Source organism: Anser brachyrhynchus (assembly GCF_964034855.1).
Source record: "Anser brachyrhynchus genome assembly, chromosome: 14".
Classification (NCBI taxonomy): domain Eukaryota; kingdom Metazoa; phylum Chordata; class Aves; order Anseriformes; family Anatidae; genus Anser; species Anser brachyrhynchus.
The window spans coordinates 1897004-1914873 of NC_137709.1; the positions used below are offsets into that span (position 1 = coordinate 1897004).

General features: G+C 53.8%; 2 long non-coding RNA genes across 2 annotated transcripts in view; one reads left to right on the plus strand and one right to left on the minus strand.

Moving 5' to 3' along the window:
* LOC308177747 overlaps nt 1-17870 on the minus strand; it is a 33401-nt gene that overhangs the window by 14882 nt on the left and 649 nt on the right. The window lies entirely within an intron of this gene.
* Nucleotides 1710-17743, plus strand: LOC308177749. The gene is made up of 3 exons (XR_013939386.1): nt 1710-7568; nt 8782-12437; nt 12468-17743. It is a non-coding gene; the product is annotated as an uncharacterized lncRNA (long non-coding RNA).

Consider the following 17870-nt stretch of genomic DNA (forward strand, 5'->3'; position numbering starts at 1 on the left):
GCCGTGCACAAGGGGAGGCAGGAGCCGGGCAGGCAGCTGCGCGCAGCCCCCATCTCGCCCCCGCGGCAGCACCGCAGCGGCCCCGCCGGCTGCTTCTTGCCTTCCCGCGGGCTGCACTGCAGCAAGCCCTCGGCTTTGACACCCGCATGAAGGAAACCTCAAGCTGCCCTGCCAGCGCTCGACAAGCGAGGCGGCTCTCATCAGATGCAGAGAGACTCTGAACGTCGCAGAGGTGTCGCACGTCCCTGCTGGGGGTCTTCCTCAGGGGAACGGCGAGGGTGCCGCTCACAGCAGTCCCTGAAGCTCTCACACAGGCTTTTCTCCAGCCGCTGTGTTTGTAAGATAAAGTGACTGGCTTGCAGTCAGACTTAGGTTCCTCACCACGCTGTTGTTGGAATTGGATGCGATCGATCATTTCCCCCCGAGGGATTTCAGTGGGTGCCTGCTGTAAGGGAGCACCTCCCTTTGTTCGTGGTCATGGCTTTGAGCACGCACCTGGCACCCTGTTATTAATGGGCTGCCCAGCTCAAGGAACAGTCACGCCCAGGCTCATAAACATGACCAAGACTTATGTCAAGTGTGGGAGTAGAGCGCACCCACCGCCCATTCCCTAAATCACAAAGAAACCCCAACAATTTATCTGGAAAGCCGACAATCTGTACAAATATTTTTGTTTACTTTCAATCCTCTCCAATCCCTTATACTTTTTAAATCAAACATTAGATGGAAACCTGCACATGAGGTTCTCTCTGTTCCAAAAAGCTCACAATCTTATTTTCTCTCTGTTAATGGTTATCGTGAAGTGTGCAGGAAAGTGAACTCTGGGAAAAATGATGGGAACTGTGAGTTCCTCCATCAGGGCCACGGGACAGAGAACACAGCCCCCCGATCAGCTGTCTTTGTCGGGAAGTCCCACGCCCCACATGCTGCGTCCCGTTAGAAGTGCAAGGATTTGTTACTAAAGAGCGATGATCTCATAAAACTTTTTTTTTTTTTTTTAAAAAAAAGGTAGGAAGATAAAAATCATCACAGGCAACTGGCTGCCCAAACATTTAAAGGCTGGAGCACCTTGCAATATTTCATACTTTGGGTGAGCCAAGTGTCGGGGGTATCTATGTTCTGCACAGCTCAAAAAGCAAATTTCCCTTTACCTGGTTAAATGCTTGAAAAACAAGAGACTTCAGATTAGAAACGCTTCTCTGCGTTTCCTGGTCTAGCTCAGAAGGAGAAACAAGAAATACCATCCTCTCACTTCTCCTTTTAGCCAAACCTAGCGGCAAATACCATGAATCAAGGTGAGGTGGGAGCAGGGGGATGGGACGCAAGGTCCCCGTGTGACATTTTCTGCATTATTTTTTGTCCCACCAGAAACGGTGAAAAGGCTCAAGTAACTCTCACCCAAGTCAAATGAGCCTCCGAGTCCTTCTTGGTCTGCTGGGTCCCAGTGTACTGAGCAGTGTCCTGAGGCCCGATTTCAGGCAGCCTGGGGTGTGGGACGGGCTTGGACACGTCTCCTTTGGAAGGAGGCGCCTCGGGCATGAACCCAACGTCCTCTGGCACAAAGCCTAAGGAGAGGCCTTGGCCTCGAAGCCACCAGCCTGCTGCGGCGATCAGACGGCTCGGCCACATCAGATAGACGAAGCTCCAGGACCACAAGGTCTGATTAATCAAATCAATCGTTCTCTTACAAAAAAGAAGATAGATCTGTGTTATTCTGATACTCCTGGCTGACTAAACAAACCACCATACTGCTCTGGGTAAAAAAAACAAATGCGTCTAATAATTTATTTCTGATGAAAATGAGAATTATTATGTAATTAAAACAGTGCTCAATGAGTAAAACTTAAGATCAGAATCCAAAAGCTTGTCCTTTTTTCATAAAACATACTGTGATGATGGATGGCCACTAGAAAATACAACTTATTTGTGATAAAAGTCTAAGCAGCTTTGTACAAAGCCATGAAGTTCCCCACTAGCATGATAGAAAACTAATACTTTGAAGAACAGCTGGCAGATGGAACATGCTATTGAGATGCTAATATAAACCTGAACAAATAAATCAACAGACTTAAAATAAATATTGCATATTATAACAGTAAGTCACCCCAAGTCTTTATGTTCTGCTATTTTGCACATTAAATATATATTTATTTGTTTATTTACTTGCTTGGTAATATCTGATGATACATGACAACCCTTCTCTTTTGGAGGAGCGTACCGGAAAAAGCCCAGCAGCTGATAAATACAGAGTGCGTACGTGGGGACTTGATCCAAAACGCAATGACCCAAAGCAGCGGTGTCTGTGACACCGCTTAACGCCAGCCCTCACCTCACACCAGCCTCTGAACACATGAACTGCTCATCTCCAGTAATCACACCCTTTTTTTTTTTTTCCCCTCACATTCTTAATATTACGCTTAATACTAACACAGCATTTGCGCGGTATTTGGTAACAAGAACCCGAAGGGAAGAGAAGTGTATGACTTTCCATCTGCAGCGATCTGGCGCTTTTAAGACAGACCCTGCGCTGAGACCAGGAAAGGAAGGGAGCTCTCTGCGTCGGGGCGCCCCACCAGCACACGGCGAGGCAGCGGGGAGGAGGGCGCAGGAGGAAATCCTCCGTCTCGCCTGAGCAGAGGGACCAGCGCGGCGCCGCAGCATCCTCTGAGAGCTCGCCGGCCGCTGCGAGCACGGGCCCACGTCTGCACCAAGTCAGCGCAGCCACCGAGGAAGAGGAGCTTCCCTCTGGCTGAGGAACAAGGCCAAATTATACCGGAAAAATAAAGCATAAACTCTTGCAAGGCCTCAAGTCGGTGATGTTGGAACGACGGTTGTGACGAGTGGCATAAAAAGGCAATCCCTTCTCCAAGGCCTCTTTTCCCAGCAGTACCTATACCGCTGTCCCCTAATTCAGGGTTACCTGCCTTCCCATGTCCCAGCTCGTTTACCTGCACGAGCCGTTCAGGGATGAAAGCCCCGTGCCCACCCGCCGGAGGTGGGCTGCTCCCTGGGGGGGGCTCGGCAGCGGGTGGCCCCGCACCTTGCAGCCTTCCAGGGTCGGAGGCGGCTGCCCCGGGCAGCAGCTTTCCCCAGTCACTGGGCGAGCAGCTCCAAAGTGTGTACTTTAAAATACATACTATTTATAAATATATTCACATGTGAACATTATATATATTTATATATATAGCTCATAAAAATCATATGAGTTATAGATGGATGGATGATTGTATAATTACTGCTAGTTGCAGTAGTTGCTTTGCCAGTATCCAAAGGCACAGCCAAAAACAGAAGGGTGGGAGCAGCTGACGGGATCTCCAGGACAAGCCCCGGGAGAAGCTCGGTTGCTTTTCAGCCACAAACACGTCCCTGGGACTGACTCCCGACCCTCCCCGGCAAGGCAGCGGCACCTGCACGCTAGTTGCGGGGCTCGGGGCTGTGTTTAGGCTGAATTCCTCCCCCCAGCAGCGCTGTCTGGTGGCAGCCCTGCCGGCGTGTGTAGCTGATGGAATAAAGCGGTGTTGCTCTGGGCTCCCAGCAGCTGCCAGAGCCGGGGCAGGGTGCAGCGCGTCGGCCTCCCCCCACCCCGGCCGGGTGCCCCTGCCCTTTGGCCCAGCCAGCGCAGCCTGCGGGCACGCAGGGATTGCCCCGTGACATCACGAAGCAAGGTGAAATCAAACACTCCAGCACGCAGAGCAGCTTTTGCCTCGAGCAAAAAAAAAAGTTGGCTGGAATCTGAGTCGGTTGGAAATTTCTCACAACGTTTTTATCTGATTTTTTTTTTTTTCCAAAAAACAATGGAAGTGGAATTTCCCATGAGAAATTTGAATTTTGCTTAAAACAACCCACATAAATATATTTTTTTTTCAGTTGAGTTGAGAAAACAATCAAACAGATGATTGTTAAAATTACGTAAAGTGCTTGATCTGTATTTGGCCTGTCGTATGGGTCCACCCGACCCACCAGGCCATGAGGCTAAGTCGTTTTTGCACCTCCTTACCCACCTTTCTACCATCAGCATTCTTAGCTAGACCACGTTCTCAGAAGACAATCTGCCTGACCTACACTTATGTAATACAGCTAATATTAACAAGTCGAATCATAATGATGTCAAAATTTCCTGCGGAGATTATGTTTCGTTTGCTTATGTGTAATTTTTTTTTTTTTCCCTCCAAGTTCATGCAAATAGCTTCCGAGCCCGTCTGAAAACGAGCTGATAAACGCAGGCCGACCTTCAGACCCGCCAGATGCTAAAACATGCGAAGTCCTCGAGGCAGAGCGAGCCCTCGCCACGCGATGCGGCGGCTCCTGGGCCGCCAGCAGCAGCCCCCCCTGCGCCCCGCGCCGCCCCGCATCACGCCGCCGTGCTCTGCCGTGGCTATTTTCAGCTCCTCTGTGCAGGAGCCGAGCCCGCAGGCACATTTCGTGTGATTTTTCGTAACTTCCTCCAAGCAGATCTCTTTCCGCACCGAGCCCAACAGTTTTGCTGCTCCCGGGTCAACCAAAAGGCACCGTGTTTTGGCACGCGGCCTATCTGCCCGGCCCAGTCGCAGCAGTTTTTATGAAGGGAGCCAGCTAGCAGGGAGGGTGGAGCAGGGGAGGGCTGCCTCATTCTCCGAAGGGCCATCCAAAATGCTCCCTGTAGGACAGACCCGGCTCGTTTGCAGCTCCAAGTACCAGGATCCAGCTGCTTCCCCACCAAACCCAGCGCAAATATCCCAGGAAGCTTTCCCGCCACGCTCGCACGCTGGGGACTCGAGGTGATGCTCCTCCTCTTCCTTTTTTTGCACCAGAATTAAATCTGCGTGCTGCTAAGGCTGCGCTGGGTTCCCAGGGCTATTTCCCTGCTCGGAAGCAAGGGGCACGGGGAGGAGGTGACACCGGCACGGGGGCGTCTGTGTGGGTGACAAACGGGTGCGCGCTCACCCCACAGCATCCTGCAGCCGGCCACGCTGCGGGTCCTACACCTGCACCCACGTACACATGGCCCTGTCTTAGAACAGTCAGGCGAGCGCGGATACCACAGTTTACAACAGAGGATTTGCCTCTAATTTTATTCCCCCACATTAATAAAACGCCAGGAGCAGGCTGCCACCGGCCCTGCCCCGCGGTGCTCCCGGCGCAGCCCGAGATAAGGGGTTATTAATAAACACGCAGCGGGAGGGAGGAGGGCCAGCACAGCCCTGCGGTGGAAGCAACCATGCTCAAATGCTCAGAGCACCAAACACGGGTGGACATGATACATACTCGAGGGTTTTTCTTCCCTTTTTCAATTACTAGTTTGCTTCTTTGACTTCTTCGATTTTTTTTTTTTAACCATGCAAATGGTTACTGTAAGAGCTTCCTGTTCCTGCGGCAGGTACGTGCAACGAGCTTTCTCGCATCAAAATCACCCAAAAGCTGTAAAACCACCTCAGACTCCCAAAGACATGCAGGATGGACTGGGGATTCCCGAGGAGGAGCAGTTCGGTTTGCATCCTTGTCTTTTAGCTCTAGAAAAACACCCAGGAAGCCCCGACCTCGCCCAGAGCAGCACCGTGCCCGTCCAGCAGCAGTTTGCAGAGATGCAGATGGGGCTTTTGCTTTTTAGGACCTACCCCGACAGCCTAACTCACAGCTGATCCCGCGACACGTGTTTCCTACACACACCAGTCCCTCTGCCAGCAGCACAGCACCCTGCTCTTTTTGGACGTGCACCGCTCCAAGCCACCAAGCCCCAAACCCAGTGCTTCCCAGTTTGTGGGCACCGACACCAGTAAGCAGCCTGGGGCTGAGCCACGGCTCCCCCAGACTTGCGTGACGCTGCACACCCTCACGGCGGGCGCAATCCTGCCCCTTCGTTCTTCCCATGCAAACAACATGGCCAAGAAATCGTGCTGCTGTGGACACCTCTATTAAAAACGGCCTTACTTTTACAACAACACTGTGAAGAGCTGCGATGTGGAAGCTGGCACGGACGCTTGCCCTCGGGGCCATCCCAGCACAGCACCCGGTGGCACGGTGCAGGGACGGGGCCGCAGGTGCTGGGCGGCCACAAGAAGTGCCCGAGTCAGCTTTCCGCGGGGTCAGCTGCTGACTCACATTTTCAGTTTCTTTTGCTTTTAATCACAATGCGCCTGCTGCAAACTCAGACCGTGCCATGCTCTCCCGTGGAACCCCCCACGGCTGGCTGTGCGCCAGCTGGAGTAAAACCCACCTCCTTCCCTTATTACCTAATTTCCCCCAGACATCAGCATGTGTTGGAGTTTCTCAGGAGTCAGCCCAATGACTTAAGTTTGGGGTTTCCAGCGGGAGCGTGGCTCGGGCCGGCAGGAGCCGAGCACCCAGCCTGCAGCCCCAGGGCACGGCCCCTGCCCACTGAGAGCAGCCCCGCAGTGCTCTGCACGGCTTGGAAGCAAGCAGGAGACAATCCAAGGGAAATTACTCGAGAACAATTAATTAGAATAGGACATGGCACACGCCGAGGGAATTAACCACAGCAACGTGCCTTGGCTCTGCCCGCAAGGATTACCCGTGCCGACAGGTGAGCGGGTTAGAAAACCAGTGAGCTGCTGTAAGCCTCAGCTGGTTTCACTGCACTCCTTATTCGTAACAGCTTGCCATATGTGCCCAACCCCACACACTGAGCTGCTTTCCCACTTCTCTGCAGCTTTCCTTATTACCGCTCTCGGCTGTAGCAGGCGCGACATCCCCGTGTGTGACAGCACAGGCTGACTGCAGCAGGTCCAGCACAGGAGCACCCCGCAGCCCCTCCGTGCTCAGCACCAGCTCCCAATGCCCAAACATCCCCTCGCTGCCCCAGCCAAGGCTTGGCTCGTGCTAGCCGTTAAGTGAAGAGCAAACCAAAACAAAGACCTTGGGAAAAGCTAGGCTGCCTGAATACGTAGCTAAGTAGCTCCTGGATAATTTCGTTCACATTCACCTACATCACAAGAACCAACGACGTCCCGGAGGTCAGCCGGGGAACGGCTCGGCACAAACAGGAAGCGTGATGCAGTGCTCGGGGCTGACAAGCAGAACCAGGAAATCGAGCTGCTTTTCCTCTCTGTTCTATACTGTCATGATCTATAAACCAGAAACACCGACATTTTCCCAGTCCATAGGTCCGTACTAAAACACTTCACTAGCGTTTATGGGGCAATCTGAGGACTTCGGATGAAAAGGACTGGAGATATGAAACCATAAAACGCTACAAGTACTCCAGAGCAGGCAGTACCCCTGGGAATGACGGGCTGGGGCACGGATGTTACCCGCAGGCTCCTTAGCAGGCAATGCTCCTCGTAACGTTCACAGCACGGCTGTAAAACAACCACCCGACCGGAGGCGCAAAGGGCTTGGGAAACACATGGGAAAGGCAAAAAGCTACAGCTCAGTACCTCTGGAGGTGTCCCAGCTAAACCTTCCTTATCAGAGCTGGCGTGGTGCAACAAGTTACGTAGTGGGAAGCCTTCATTTTCCCCTCACTGCCCAAAAGTTGCACTTATTTAGGCTGCTTATTCCTACTGCTGGAGTCTGGGGCAGGATGAGATGCTCCCCGAGGCAGCGGGAAGGGTTGTGACAGGGTTAAAATGGTAAGAATAAAATAAAACTAAATTGCATAAACAAGGCTAGCAAATACTGGCTGCAGCACAACTCCACAAACCAAGCGCTAGCAGGATTTATTAAATAGTCATAATCAAAACAAATGTCTCCATTAACAACTTATTATGCTGTAGAGCAGGATTAATTTAGTGAGGTGGTTCAAATTACTTATGGGTGCCTTTTATGATATTGAGACATTGGAGCAGTCTTCTGCGCGCACAGCCCGGCAGTCAAAATTCCTGTTGCTGTCGGGCTGCAATTAATTGGTTGCGGAGCACGATGCCCAATGCCTTCTTGTGCAAGCATGAGGGCTGGCCAAAACGTTTCTGTTAACCTTCGTTATTTGTTTTTTTTTTTTTTTTTAAGCAGAAAACTGAGTTTTGGTAGAACAGTTTGCTTGCACACATTATTTGCTTTCCAAGAAGTTTCCCACAGCAAAGCCTTCAATTTTCAGCCAGTTAAACGCTGTAGCAGCTTCCTGCAAAAGAACTGAAATATTTCTGCTTTGCCAGCTTCCTCAAGACAAGATGCACGGGCACGCACGCACCCGGGCAGCTCGGGTTTATTCACCTTTATCCAAACCAGCCCCCAACAGCCTCCGTCAGCCTGTTTTCCATTCAGCCCGTGCGCCTGAGCCGCTCTGGCGTGATTTACGGGAAGCGGTCTCCGCTGCGTCCCAGCGGTCCAAGGTTCGCGCCGCCGCCACCCCACGTGCCTCTCCTGCACCCTGCCGCAGGAAGGCTGCAGGAACCCTGCGGGAAGGCCGGGATCGTCGCACTCGGGGCCGTTCCTTCCAATCACGTTTTACCCGCGGGCTGGCTGGTGGCTGCTCGGCTCGGGGTTTGTGTCCCAGCAGAGCCGGTGCGGAGGCATGAGCACCGCGCTGGCAGCCGTAAGGCCACGCACCACTGCCTCCTGCCAGCCGGCTCACAGCGAGCTACTGCTCGTTTGCTTTGTGCCGTGTGTCTGTGTCTTCTAAGTCACCCCTACAGACATCAAACAGGATTTGGTTGCGCGCCTCAAGACACCGCGGTGATGATAAGCGGCTGATGGGAGCGGGCAGCAGCGGCGGAGCAGGGGCAGCCTCTGGGCAGGGCTCTGTGCCTCAGAGCCACCCATCAGCCTCAGAAAACAGCATCAAACCAACACAGAACTTAATGCTTAATCCTTTTTTTTTTTTTTTCTTTTTTTTTTCCTCCTTAGCAGGGTTTCTGTCCCCGATCAACAACAAAGGAAAGTTCCTGCTCACATCAATCAGCCTCCAGGGCTGTCTGGGCTGTGCAGCCCGTTCAGAGCCAAGAGGAAACCAGACACTCACAAATACCTGTCCAAATCAGGCTTGTCAACATTACAAGCCCTAACAAACAAGAAGAGTCGCCTGGAAGCTGCAACCCTTCCTGCTCAGGGCCAAACACAGCAATGTTCCCGGGCTCACCGGCGGTGCCCGGCTGGTCCTGCCCCGCGGCCGCGCTCAGCGCCTGCAGCACGGGCACCAAGGACACCCAGCACCGGGACTTCTCCGGCAGGGCATGCAGCCAGCAGCTAGGGACAGGACCCTGAAGCCAAAAGCTTATCCATACTCCAGCCATATTACTTAAATAAAACAATAGTTAGTCCTCAGAGATACCCTCCCCCCCAAGTTTCCATGGTAAAAGAACGGACATTATCAATGAGGTTTGCTGAATGTAATAGATAAAAATCATCTTATGGAACATTCATTCAGGCTGGGTTTTGACCCTTGATCCATGTGTACACTTGGTTCTAAACAAAGGAGAACATGCAAGATAAATTAGTGGGGCAGGCATACTCCAACAAATAGATGCTTTTTTTTTTTTTTTAAACTGTCTCCATTAAATTTATGTGTACATTGGCTAGAAGACAGCATTCTGCATTCTTCTCCAAACATACCAAACAAAAACTGAGCCAGTGACGTGATTCTTGTGATCAAGGTCACAGGCCTGGGACTCTGGTTTTGCTGGAGCAAGCATCCGAATGCTGAACCCAGGACAGAGCTCAAAACCTCATTTAACGTGGGGTAAGCAGCAACAATTCAAACAATTTGCTTAGCAGAATGACAAGCACTGAGTGAACGCTTTCTCTAAAATGAATGAGGAAAGTCAGAAAGCTCAAGGGTTCTATGAGCGTGTTGTTTGGAGGAAGCTGCACAGAGAGCTGTGATGCTGCTGAAGTCAGAGGCAAAGCCCCAGACTTTGCTCCATCTCCTTTGGGCTACCCCCGACCAGGAGCTGGGGCAGCTCAAACAGAGGAAGGGGAGAGCTTGCTGCTCAAAGCCTTCTACCAAAAGGAGGAGTTTCCCAGCTGAGGCGCTCACCTGTGGCATCAGTGCCTTAAAATAGCAGTCGTGACGCTGCGATACCGAACAGCGGCCACTCCTTGCGCGCACGGCACGCGAGGGATCTGTGCCATGGGACGCGGGCAATTTCTCTCTGTACAAGGAAATCAACATAAAGGAAATACTTATAGATTATGTTGCTGACAGCAGAAAACCTGGGGTAGCTCATAAATCTATACTTTGACTCTCATCTTCACCAGCTGGATGTGCACAAACCAGGGCAGACTGCACAAACTGTTAGCCCAGCAGCTTTGACGCCCGCCCTCCCTGCTCCCCCCTGCAGGCTTCAGCCAGGCACGACACGGGAACACGGGTGATTTGACACAACTCCACCGATCCATCATTCAGGGGAAAAAAAAATGGCTTTCTTTTCACTGGTGTATGCTGCACAAAAGATAAGCAGGAAAGAAAGAAAAAAAAAAGAAAAAAAAACACAGGGAATGCCACCCAAGTTCCCTATAGCACAGCGCGCCTCACCTGTTGGAACTCACAAAAGCAGTCACAGCTGCAGGGTACAGAGCAACACTGCAAGGGAATATCTCATCAGCACTATTAAAATAGGCTGCATTTTATTTTCAGACTAGCTTCTAGCCTTCCATGTAACCAGGCAGATTTGCAGACACGTTCCCTAAAGCGGCTCCCTTATCCTGCCCAGCGTGCCTGCTGCGAGAGCAGTGCCCGGGTGCACGAGCTGTGCGCATGCATCGCCTCTCCATGCCTGTGAGCTAGTTTTAATTTATATCACACCTACAGTGCAAATAAACATCTTTAAGAGATAAAAGAGTCTTCCAGAGCACCTTTATGCACGGAGGGACCTCCCATGTTTATGCTTGTCGCGGGCTCGTCACACACCATGCTTTTATTAACCACAGTGCTTCAGAGGAAGATGATGCAAGTGCTGCATGTGAAGTGTCAGCTATTTTGTACAGCCTTGTTTATTGTATCAGAAAAGGTCTTGCAAAATAGAACTGCTGCTGTCATATTTACTGACCTCCTCGGAAGGCTTTCAGCTGTGCCTTTCCCTTAGTGAAAAGGAGGCAAAACCATCAGGATGCAAAAATGCGTGCGCGTTGGTGGAGTGGCACAGCCCGGAAGCCCTGTCCATGAACCATGATCATCCCCCTCTCGCTTCTCATGGGTCTGAACTCCAAGGGTCAAATGGATAAGACAATCGTTTATCTTTATCTTATCTCTCTCTGCCGCATTATATCTCTACACGAACGCAGGCGGCTTTCTCCATGGCTCAGTTAAACATTGGTTGGGAGCAGCAGCAGTCACGCTGCACGGGGTGCAAATGGGGCTGGTCCATCTACTGGTCTACACTGCTGAGGAGCGTAGGTGGCACGGCTGTCACCAGGAAAGGATCGCTTCGGGGAACTTTGATCCATGCAAATAATGCACGTGGAAGTATACTGTCAGCCCATTTTCTTTTATGTAGCTGGCAGCTACCCTTCTCTCAAAAGGGGCATGAAATCAGTTCAGCCTCATCAGTCCCAGCCACCTCCATCATCACTAACCTCAGAGTCCTGCCACATTACAACATCCCAACAAAGAAAGGGTTTAAAGCTAAGCACAACACACTGATAAAAACAGATGCACGTGATAAGTAGTAACTATGCACGTGCATAGCAAGCAGGTGGGTAAGATAACAACAGATCTCTAGAAGCACAATTATTATTAAACAAAACAGCAGTGCTGCATGGCACGGTCAGCTGGGGACCTGCAGCGTGGCCACTCCAGAGGCAGAGCAGAGCAGGGGCTGCAGCAGCGCGCAGCAGAGCCCCACGCTGTGTGCCGGCGGCATCAAACAGCCAGCAGCACAGCCTTTCTGCCGTACGGCCCGTCTGGGAGCTATCCGCTTTTATTGCCCCCTGGAAATCATTAACTCCACAGCCAAAAGTCTAGGCAGGCAGACAGAAGCACAAGCGGAGACCGATAAAACAACTTTCTCCAGACTGGAACTAAACTCCCTTTTCACGTACGCTCTCAGGGTGGCATTGTGTCGCTGCAACGACTTGATAACTCCTGCCATACACAAAAATCACGATGAGATGAGCAGCTGGGGCCGTGCTCCCACCCAGGCTACCTGCGGGACCTGCTGGTGGCACGGAGGGACGGGGCTCCTGCCGGCACGCTGCCGCAGCACCGCGCCGCCTCTGGGCACAGACACGCAGGGAAGGCTAAGGCCAAGTTAATAAGGCACACTGGCATCGTGTTAAAACCAATTTCACGCTTCCTAAAAGCAAGTCCTGCCTGTCCTTTTTATCAGGGAAAGAGAGAGGAGAAAGCACAGGCCCAGAGTTGTTTCCCCCAGACCTCCCTGTCCCGCACACGCCGGCAGCGGGCGAGGTGAAGGCTGTGATGTGCGTGAAGCCAACCACCAGACAAAGCTGCCGAGCTGCACCCAGCTGAGAGGAGGCACTTCTTATTCAGGCAGCGCTGTTACAGGTGAATTGCATTTCGGAGGAGCCTTTTCCTGTAACGAGTGGCACAACTGGTTCTGCAGGCCTCGGTTCTGCAGGCCTCGTTTGTGCAGGCCTCATTTGTGCAGGCCTCATTTGTGCAGGCCTCATTTGTGCAGGCCGCGTCTGCTCATTTCCTGACGGAAAGCAAGGTGTTACACCGACAGCAGGCAGGTTCGGGCTAACCACTGGTGAAATAACTGTGTACCAGATGAACGCCGCCTGTGTTGTATAACTAGCACAAAGCCTCCCTAAGTGGGGGTCACTTGAAACAAGCCATCTCACCCTTTTTGCAGACAGCAGAGGCCGATCTCATTCCGGAGCTGCCGAGCGGGGCCCAGCACCTCAGGGACCCCTTCCCCAGGGACTGCCGGGGCAGCCTCAGCTGGGGCTCGTTTGGGCTCTTCAATTTAGCACCACGAGGAGGAATCGTGGATGCATTTTGCTAAAGGCAATGCGAAGGCCCTGTAAGGCAAAGGGCACGGACCCAAATTCCACTTACACACAAGAAAATCCTAAAACACATCAGCGCGGACCATCCCGTGCTGAAGATTCTCAGTTTTCCCAGACACAGCAAGAGTACAGACTCTCCCGTGGCTGTCGTTATGACCGACCTGAAGGAGGAATAGATTATATATTGATGAATTAGTGGAGATTGACAGGCTCGTTAGCAGAGCAATTTAATACGCTCATGAATGAAACTCCTGTGCTGCACAGAGCGAGCTGGGCAGCCAAAAGGCAGTCAGAGGAGCTGCGCATCACGACGAACGCATCGCACGGCAGCGGCTGGATGGCACCACACAGACAGAGCTTCCTTTGTGTGGCCTCGGGCATGGCAGCAGCAGGAAAATGTGGCACCCCTGGGGCCACCCTGCCCTCTGGCCCTGGTAGCAAAGTCCTGGCCCCACGGGAACAACCCATCCCGGCCCTCCTTAATCCTCCGAACAGCCCCTGCTTGGCCAACGCACCTGAGCTAGAGGGAAGCAGCTGCTTTCCCTCCTGGCCAGCAGGGAGCCAGTGAGGGACACAGCTCTTGGAATCTCCCTCGTCCTTTCCTTCAGTCAGATTCACCTCTGCTTCCTCCCCCAGTCCCAACCCCTTCCACCTCCTTCTGCAAACCCAGCCCAGGCTCCCCGCTGCATCCCGGCTGGTGGAGCTCAGCCTGCATTTGGTGTCTGGTGAGTTCTCCACCGTGCCTCACAGCGGCTATACTAAAAAAAAAATCCAGCATTTTTTTTTTTTTTTAAAAAAAAAAAAAGTTATTTGCTTTTTTCAGCTAATGCAACTGAGCACTCTGCAGGATGGGGCTGTATTTGGCAGAGCTCCACAGCTGCCGCGCAGCGATAAGTGCGGCTGCCGCGGCAGCCTGCCTTCCCCTGCAGCAGCTCAAGATGAGACAGGAAAGGGTGGGATGGGTGTCAGCACGAGAACAAGTTGTGACAAACAGGAGGCTGAGGCTCCTGACTTACCAGAGATGCTGAGGAGGCCATCGCACCTCGCCCTGGGAGGGAGCAAAGCCCCGCACAGCTCCCTGGCACACACGAAGGGTCCCAGGGGAGCACAGACCCTAAGGCAGCCGTGGTTTTCATGCTTTGGTACGCCTTTCTCTCCAGCCACGCTGCAGACCATGTACAGGCTCTTTGTTGTCACACTGTAGAGCTGAACCCGACCTCTAGCTCCGAGAACAAGCTCAGCACGGCTGCAAATGCGGCGGCTTTTGTGCAGGGCCCTAGGACCACTGGGAGATGGGGCTCCCATGGGAGAGCTCAAAGCCGCTGCTGGAGGCTGGCTTTGGCTTCCAGAGCAACGAAATGGGCAGAAACAAAACTGAGCCATGCCCAGGCTTCCTGAACCAGGGGCTGGCAGCTGGGGATTTGGGCTCCAAGGGAAGGAAAAGTCGTTGTGGGCACAAGCTGGCTCATGGAGGCCTTGCAGGCGCTCCCTTGTGCCCGCCAAACAGCGTGGCTATTGTGTGCAGCCATTATTTGGATTAAATAAGAACAGAGAAACATTCTGTTGAGGACTGACAACTGCAAGCTGCGCTTCCAGCATGCAAGGGAAAAGGAGATGAGAAAGGAAAAGAGACTGAAAGGAACCACGCACTTCTCCGAGTGGTAAAAGCAAAGCTCTGGCACAAGATTTTGGTCCCAGGCTGGTAAGACTAAGCCCAGAGGCTCACGTCTTCCTGACAGCTGCACCCGACAGCGCGGGTAGGACCAGCAGCCCCCTACCCTCAGCCTGAGGTCCTCCTGCAAGACCTCTCGGAGCTGCTCCCCCTCTCAGGAGCGGGGAAGGACAGGGAAGGCAGGAGGGGGAAGCACTCTGCATTTCACTTGTTTCACAACATCCTTCGGGCCGCTGAGCCGTGCTGCTGCCCAGGCCGGCTCCCAGCCCTCCAGGAGCTGCACCCGGGGCCACCCGCGCTTCTCGTGGGTGCCACCGCCCTCTGCAGTCCCCGGGGGAAGGCGCAGCTCGCTGCCACCAGCCCTCGGCTTCCTCTCCTGCAGCCCCAGCCTCGTGTCTCGTCATTTCCACCAAGTCTCAGCCCCGAAGGAAATTCATCTGAGGACTCAGCCACCCGCTGGGGGAGCGGTAGGGAGCGAGCTGGGGTACAGAGAACACAACCCAGTGCCCCCACGCGTCCAAGAGCAGGGCTTGGCCACCCCTTTCCTCCTCCCGTGCAGTTTAGGGTGAGCCTGGCTCAGATTAAAGCAGGTTATTTTAGGCTCCCTTTAAGGTCAAGAAAGGCTTAGCCAATTTTATGCAGAACAACCGCCATCCCCTCCCATGGCCTTGCCTCGTTTCTGCTCCCCACTCCTGCAGCCGGTGGCCGTGCGGCTTCCCCGGTTGCGTCCTGGTCCTGCGGCTGGGCAGCACCAAGCCCCTCAGCACCACGCGTGGCCTCAAGGGCTCTGCTCCGAGCTCCTGCTCCTCTGGGCTGCTTGGGCAGACCCCAAGAAATGCTCAGCAGGGATACTGGGTGCAAGGAATTTTGCTGGCTCGCATAGTGCTGGTGGAACTGACGATGCTCCAAACACTCCGGCTCTGCTGGTGCTCCAGCAGCTAACTTCTCAGATAAACATTTCTGCTTTGAAAAGTTTTTTTTTTAGTAAGCCATTCATTGTTACATATAAAAATCTACACGGCTTTCCCCTTGGTGCTAAAAGCGGAAACAGCACGTTTCATTTTGGGGTTGTATTAGCACGAATGCTGGAGTATTAGCTTTGCAGCAGCACGTTAATCACAGAAGCAGCCTGGCCTGTGGCTTGTGTGCAGAGCAGAAAGAAGAAGATAAGACGAGCATCTGCGCCGAGGGCTCCAGCATCGGGACACTTTGGGCTCTGAGACCAAGGCAGCCCCCCTTGGTGTCCCCAGCCCCCAGTGCCACATCCCCCTGGTGCCCCTTTGCCTCTGCCCCCAGCCATGCAGAGCACACTCCTAAAAGCGCCGATGAAATGGCTGTTATTGCACAAATGCTGTGAGAGCACCACGGAGGGCACCGAGGCAGGGCTTGTTCCCAGAGGAGGGTAGCTCGGGGGGAGCTGCAGCCTCCAGGGTTCCCCATTTGGCTAACGCCTGCTCTGGGCACAGCACGGAGCCGCCAGCCCCTCTGCAGCACAGACTGGTGCTGGTTTCCAGGGCCCAATAACCTGAGCAAGAGCTCGTGGGCCAAACTCACCCAGCGTTTAGTTCTGACAAAGCCCGTGCAGTTTTCCCAGTGATGAATTTGCAGCTTTAGCTCCAGAATCGCAATGGGCTCAAGCAATGTTTTGGTGCCGGGGCACACGAGTGCTCTGCCTGAAAACCAACATGCCCGAGGCTCTGTGAACATTGAAATCCCCAAACTCACATAATCACAAGACACCCCAGTAACACGAATACATCTCCATTGTACTGTGTCTCCTTCCAGCACGAGACGAAGAGTGCCCACTCGCTATTCTGTTTCTCAGCATTATTCAAGTGGCAGCCCTAAGCCTGGCACTCTCCAAGTGCACTTAAAATCCTGCTCTGAAGACAAAACTTATCTCAGCAGCTCCTCTGAGTTACTCCATACCAGAACACTTATTGTGCAGCCCAGAGCTTGCTTCAAAGTCTTGTTTCTTGAGCCGAGGCAAAGAATAGTGGAAATTGTGCTGCTTTTTTAGCGCCCATCCTAATTTTCCCTTAATTTTCAGATGGCATCAGCAAGCACTTTGTATACCCAAACCTCAGCGCTCTGCGAGCTCTGGTGCTGCTCCAGGCACTCCTGCGGAGCATCCCTGCCCCTGCCAGCACCGTTAGAGGTGCTGTGCCCCGCAGCCGAGCTCCCACGGCTCTGCCCCACCACAGCACGAGGGGCTCTCAGGGCGGCTCCACCTCGCTGCCGCCTGGCTCCTGCACGTGGCCACCTCCTGGCTCCTGCATGTGGCCACCTCCCGGCTCCGGCCTTTTGGGCGCGAACCTGCGCCCAGCACGCACCCTCACAAACCCTAATAAGCAGATGCAGCCGCATGGCCTGAGTGACACAGGTGAATATTTGCCGAATACAGACCGCCTTTCCCAAACACGCTCTTGGCTGTTTGCTGGATGGGGTTTTTCTTCCCGGCTGCAGCGTCCATTTCTGCACGCTCCTGATGTGCCCTGCGCCGCGGGAGCAGAAGTTTTGCTCTCCTCCTGCTCACCTACACCTGCACAGCCCAGGGGGTGGAGGGCTCTGTTCCCAAAGGGAGAGCGGGCAGAGATCACGGCTCTTCCCAGAGGAACAAGCTGAATTTCATCTGCCAAAGGTAAGGGTAAAGCTCCGGGCTTTCAGCTCTGGCAACACCAGCCTCTGGGGGACCCTGTTTGCACCCCAGCGGTGTTTACCAGAGCCACAAATAATGCTTGACCTGACGCAGAACAGAGGGAAATTTAGCTTTTGGTTCACTATAGTCTGCTTAAATCAGCTTATATTCAGGCAGCAGATCTTTTCAGAATCTGCACTCCTGAACTGGAAGCTAACTCCTTGGGTTCTGGGCTAATTCCAGAGCAGAGGGCGGCCGGGGGGGGCTGCGCTGCTCCCAGGAGAGGCCACCAGAGCCGGGCCGGTCCCCGAGCCAGCCGCCTCGCCTCCCCCCTTGGCCGGGGTCCCGCACCAAGCGCAGCGACAAGAACCAAGCTGAGGCAGGCGGCCAGGGAGGAAAACCTCCAGCTCGAGCCCCCAGGGCTGGCAGGGTTATAACCCCCCCGGGAAGCCGAGAGCGGGGGCCTGCAGGGGCACGGGGCGGCTGGGCTGGGCTGGGGGGGCTGCGGGGGGCTGCAGCCGGGGGCTGCCCCGGCCCCGCCGCTGGTTCTCCCACCCCCGCCGTTATTTCCCCACCCCGCCGTTACTCCTCCCGACCCCGCCGCTATTTCCCCCACCCTCTCCCCCTGCCCTCCTGGAGAGGCGGCTGCCGGGGGGGGGGGGGGGGGGGCAGGCGCTGCGGACCCCTGGTGCTGCCGCCCGCTCCCCGCAGCCC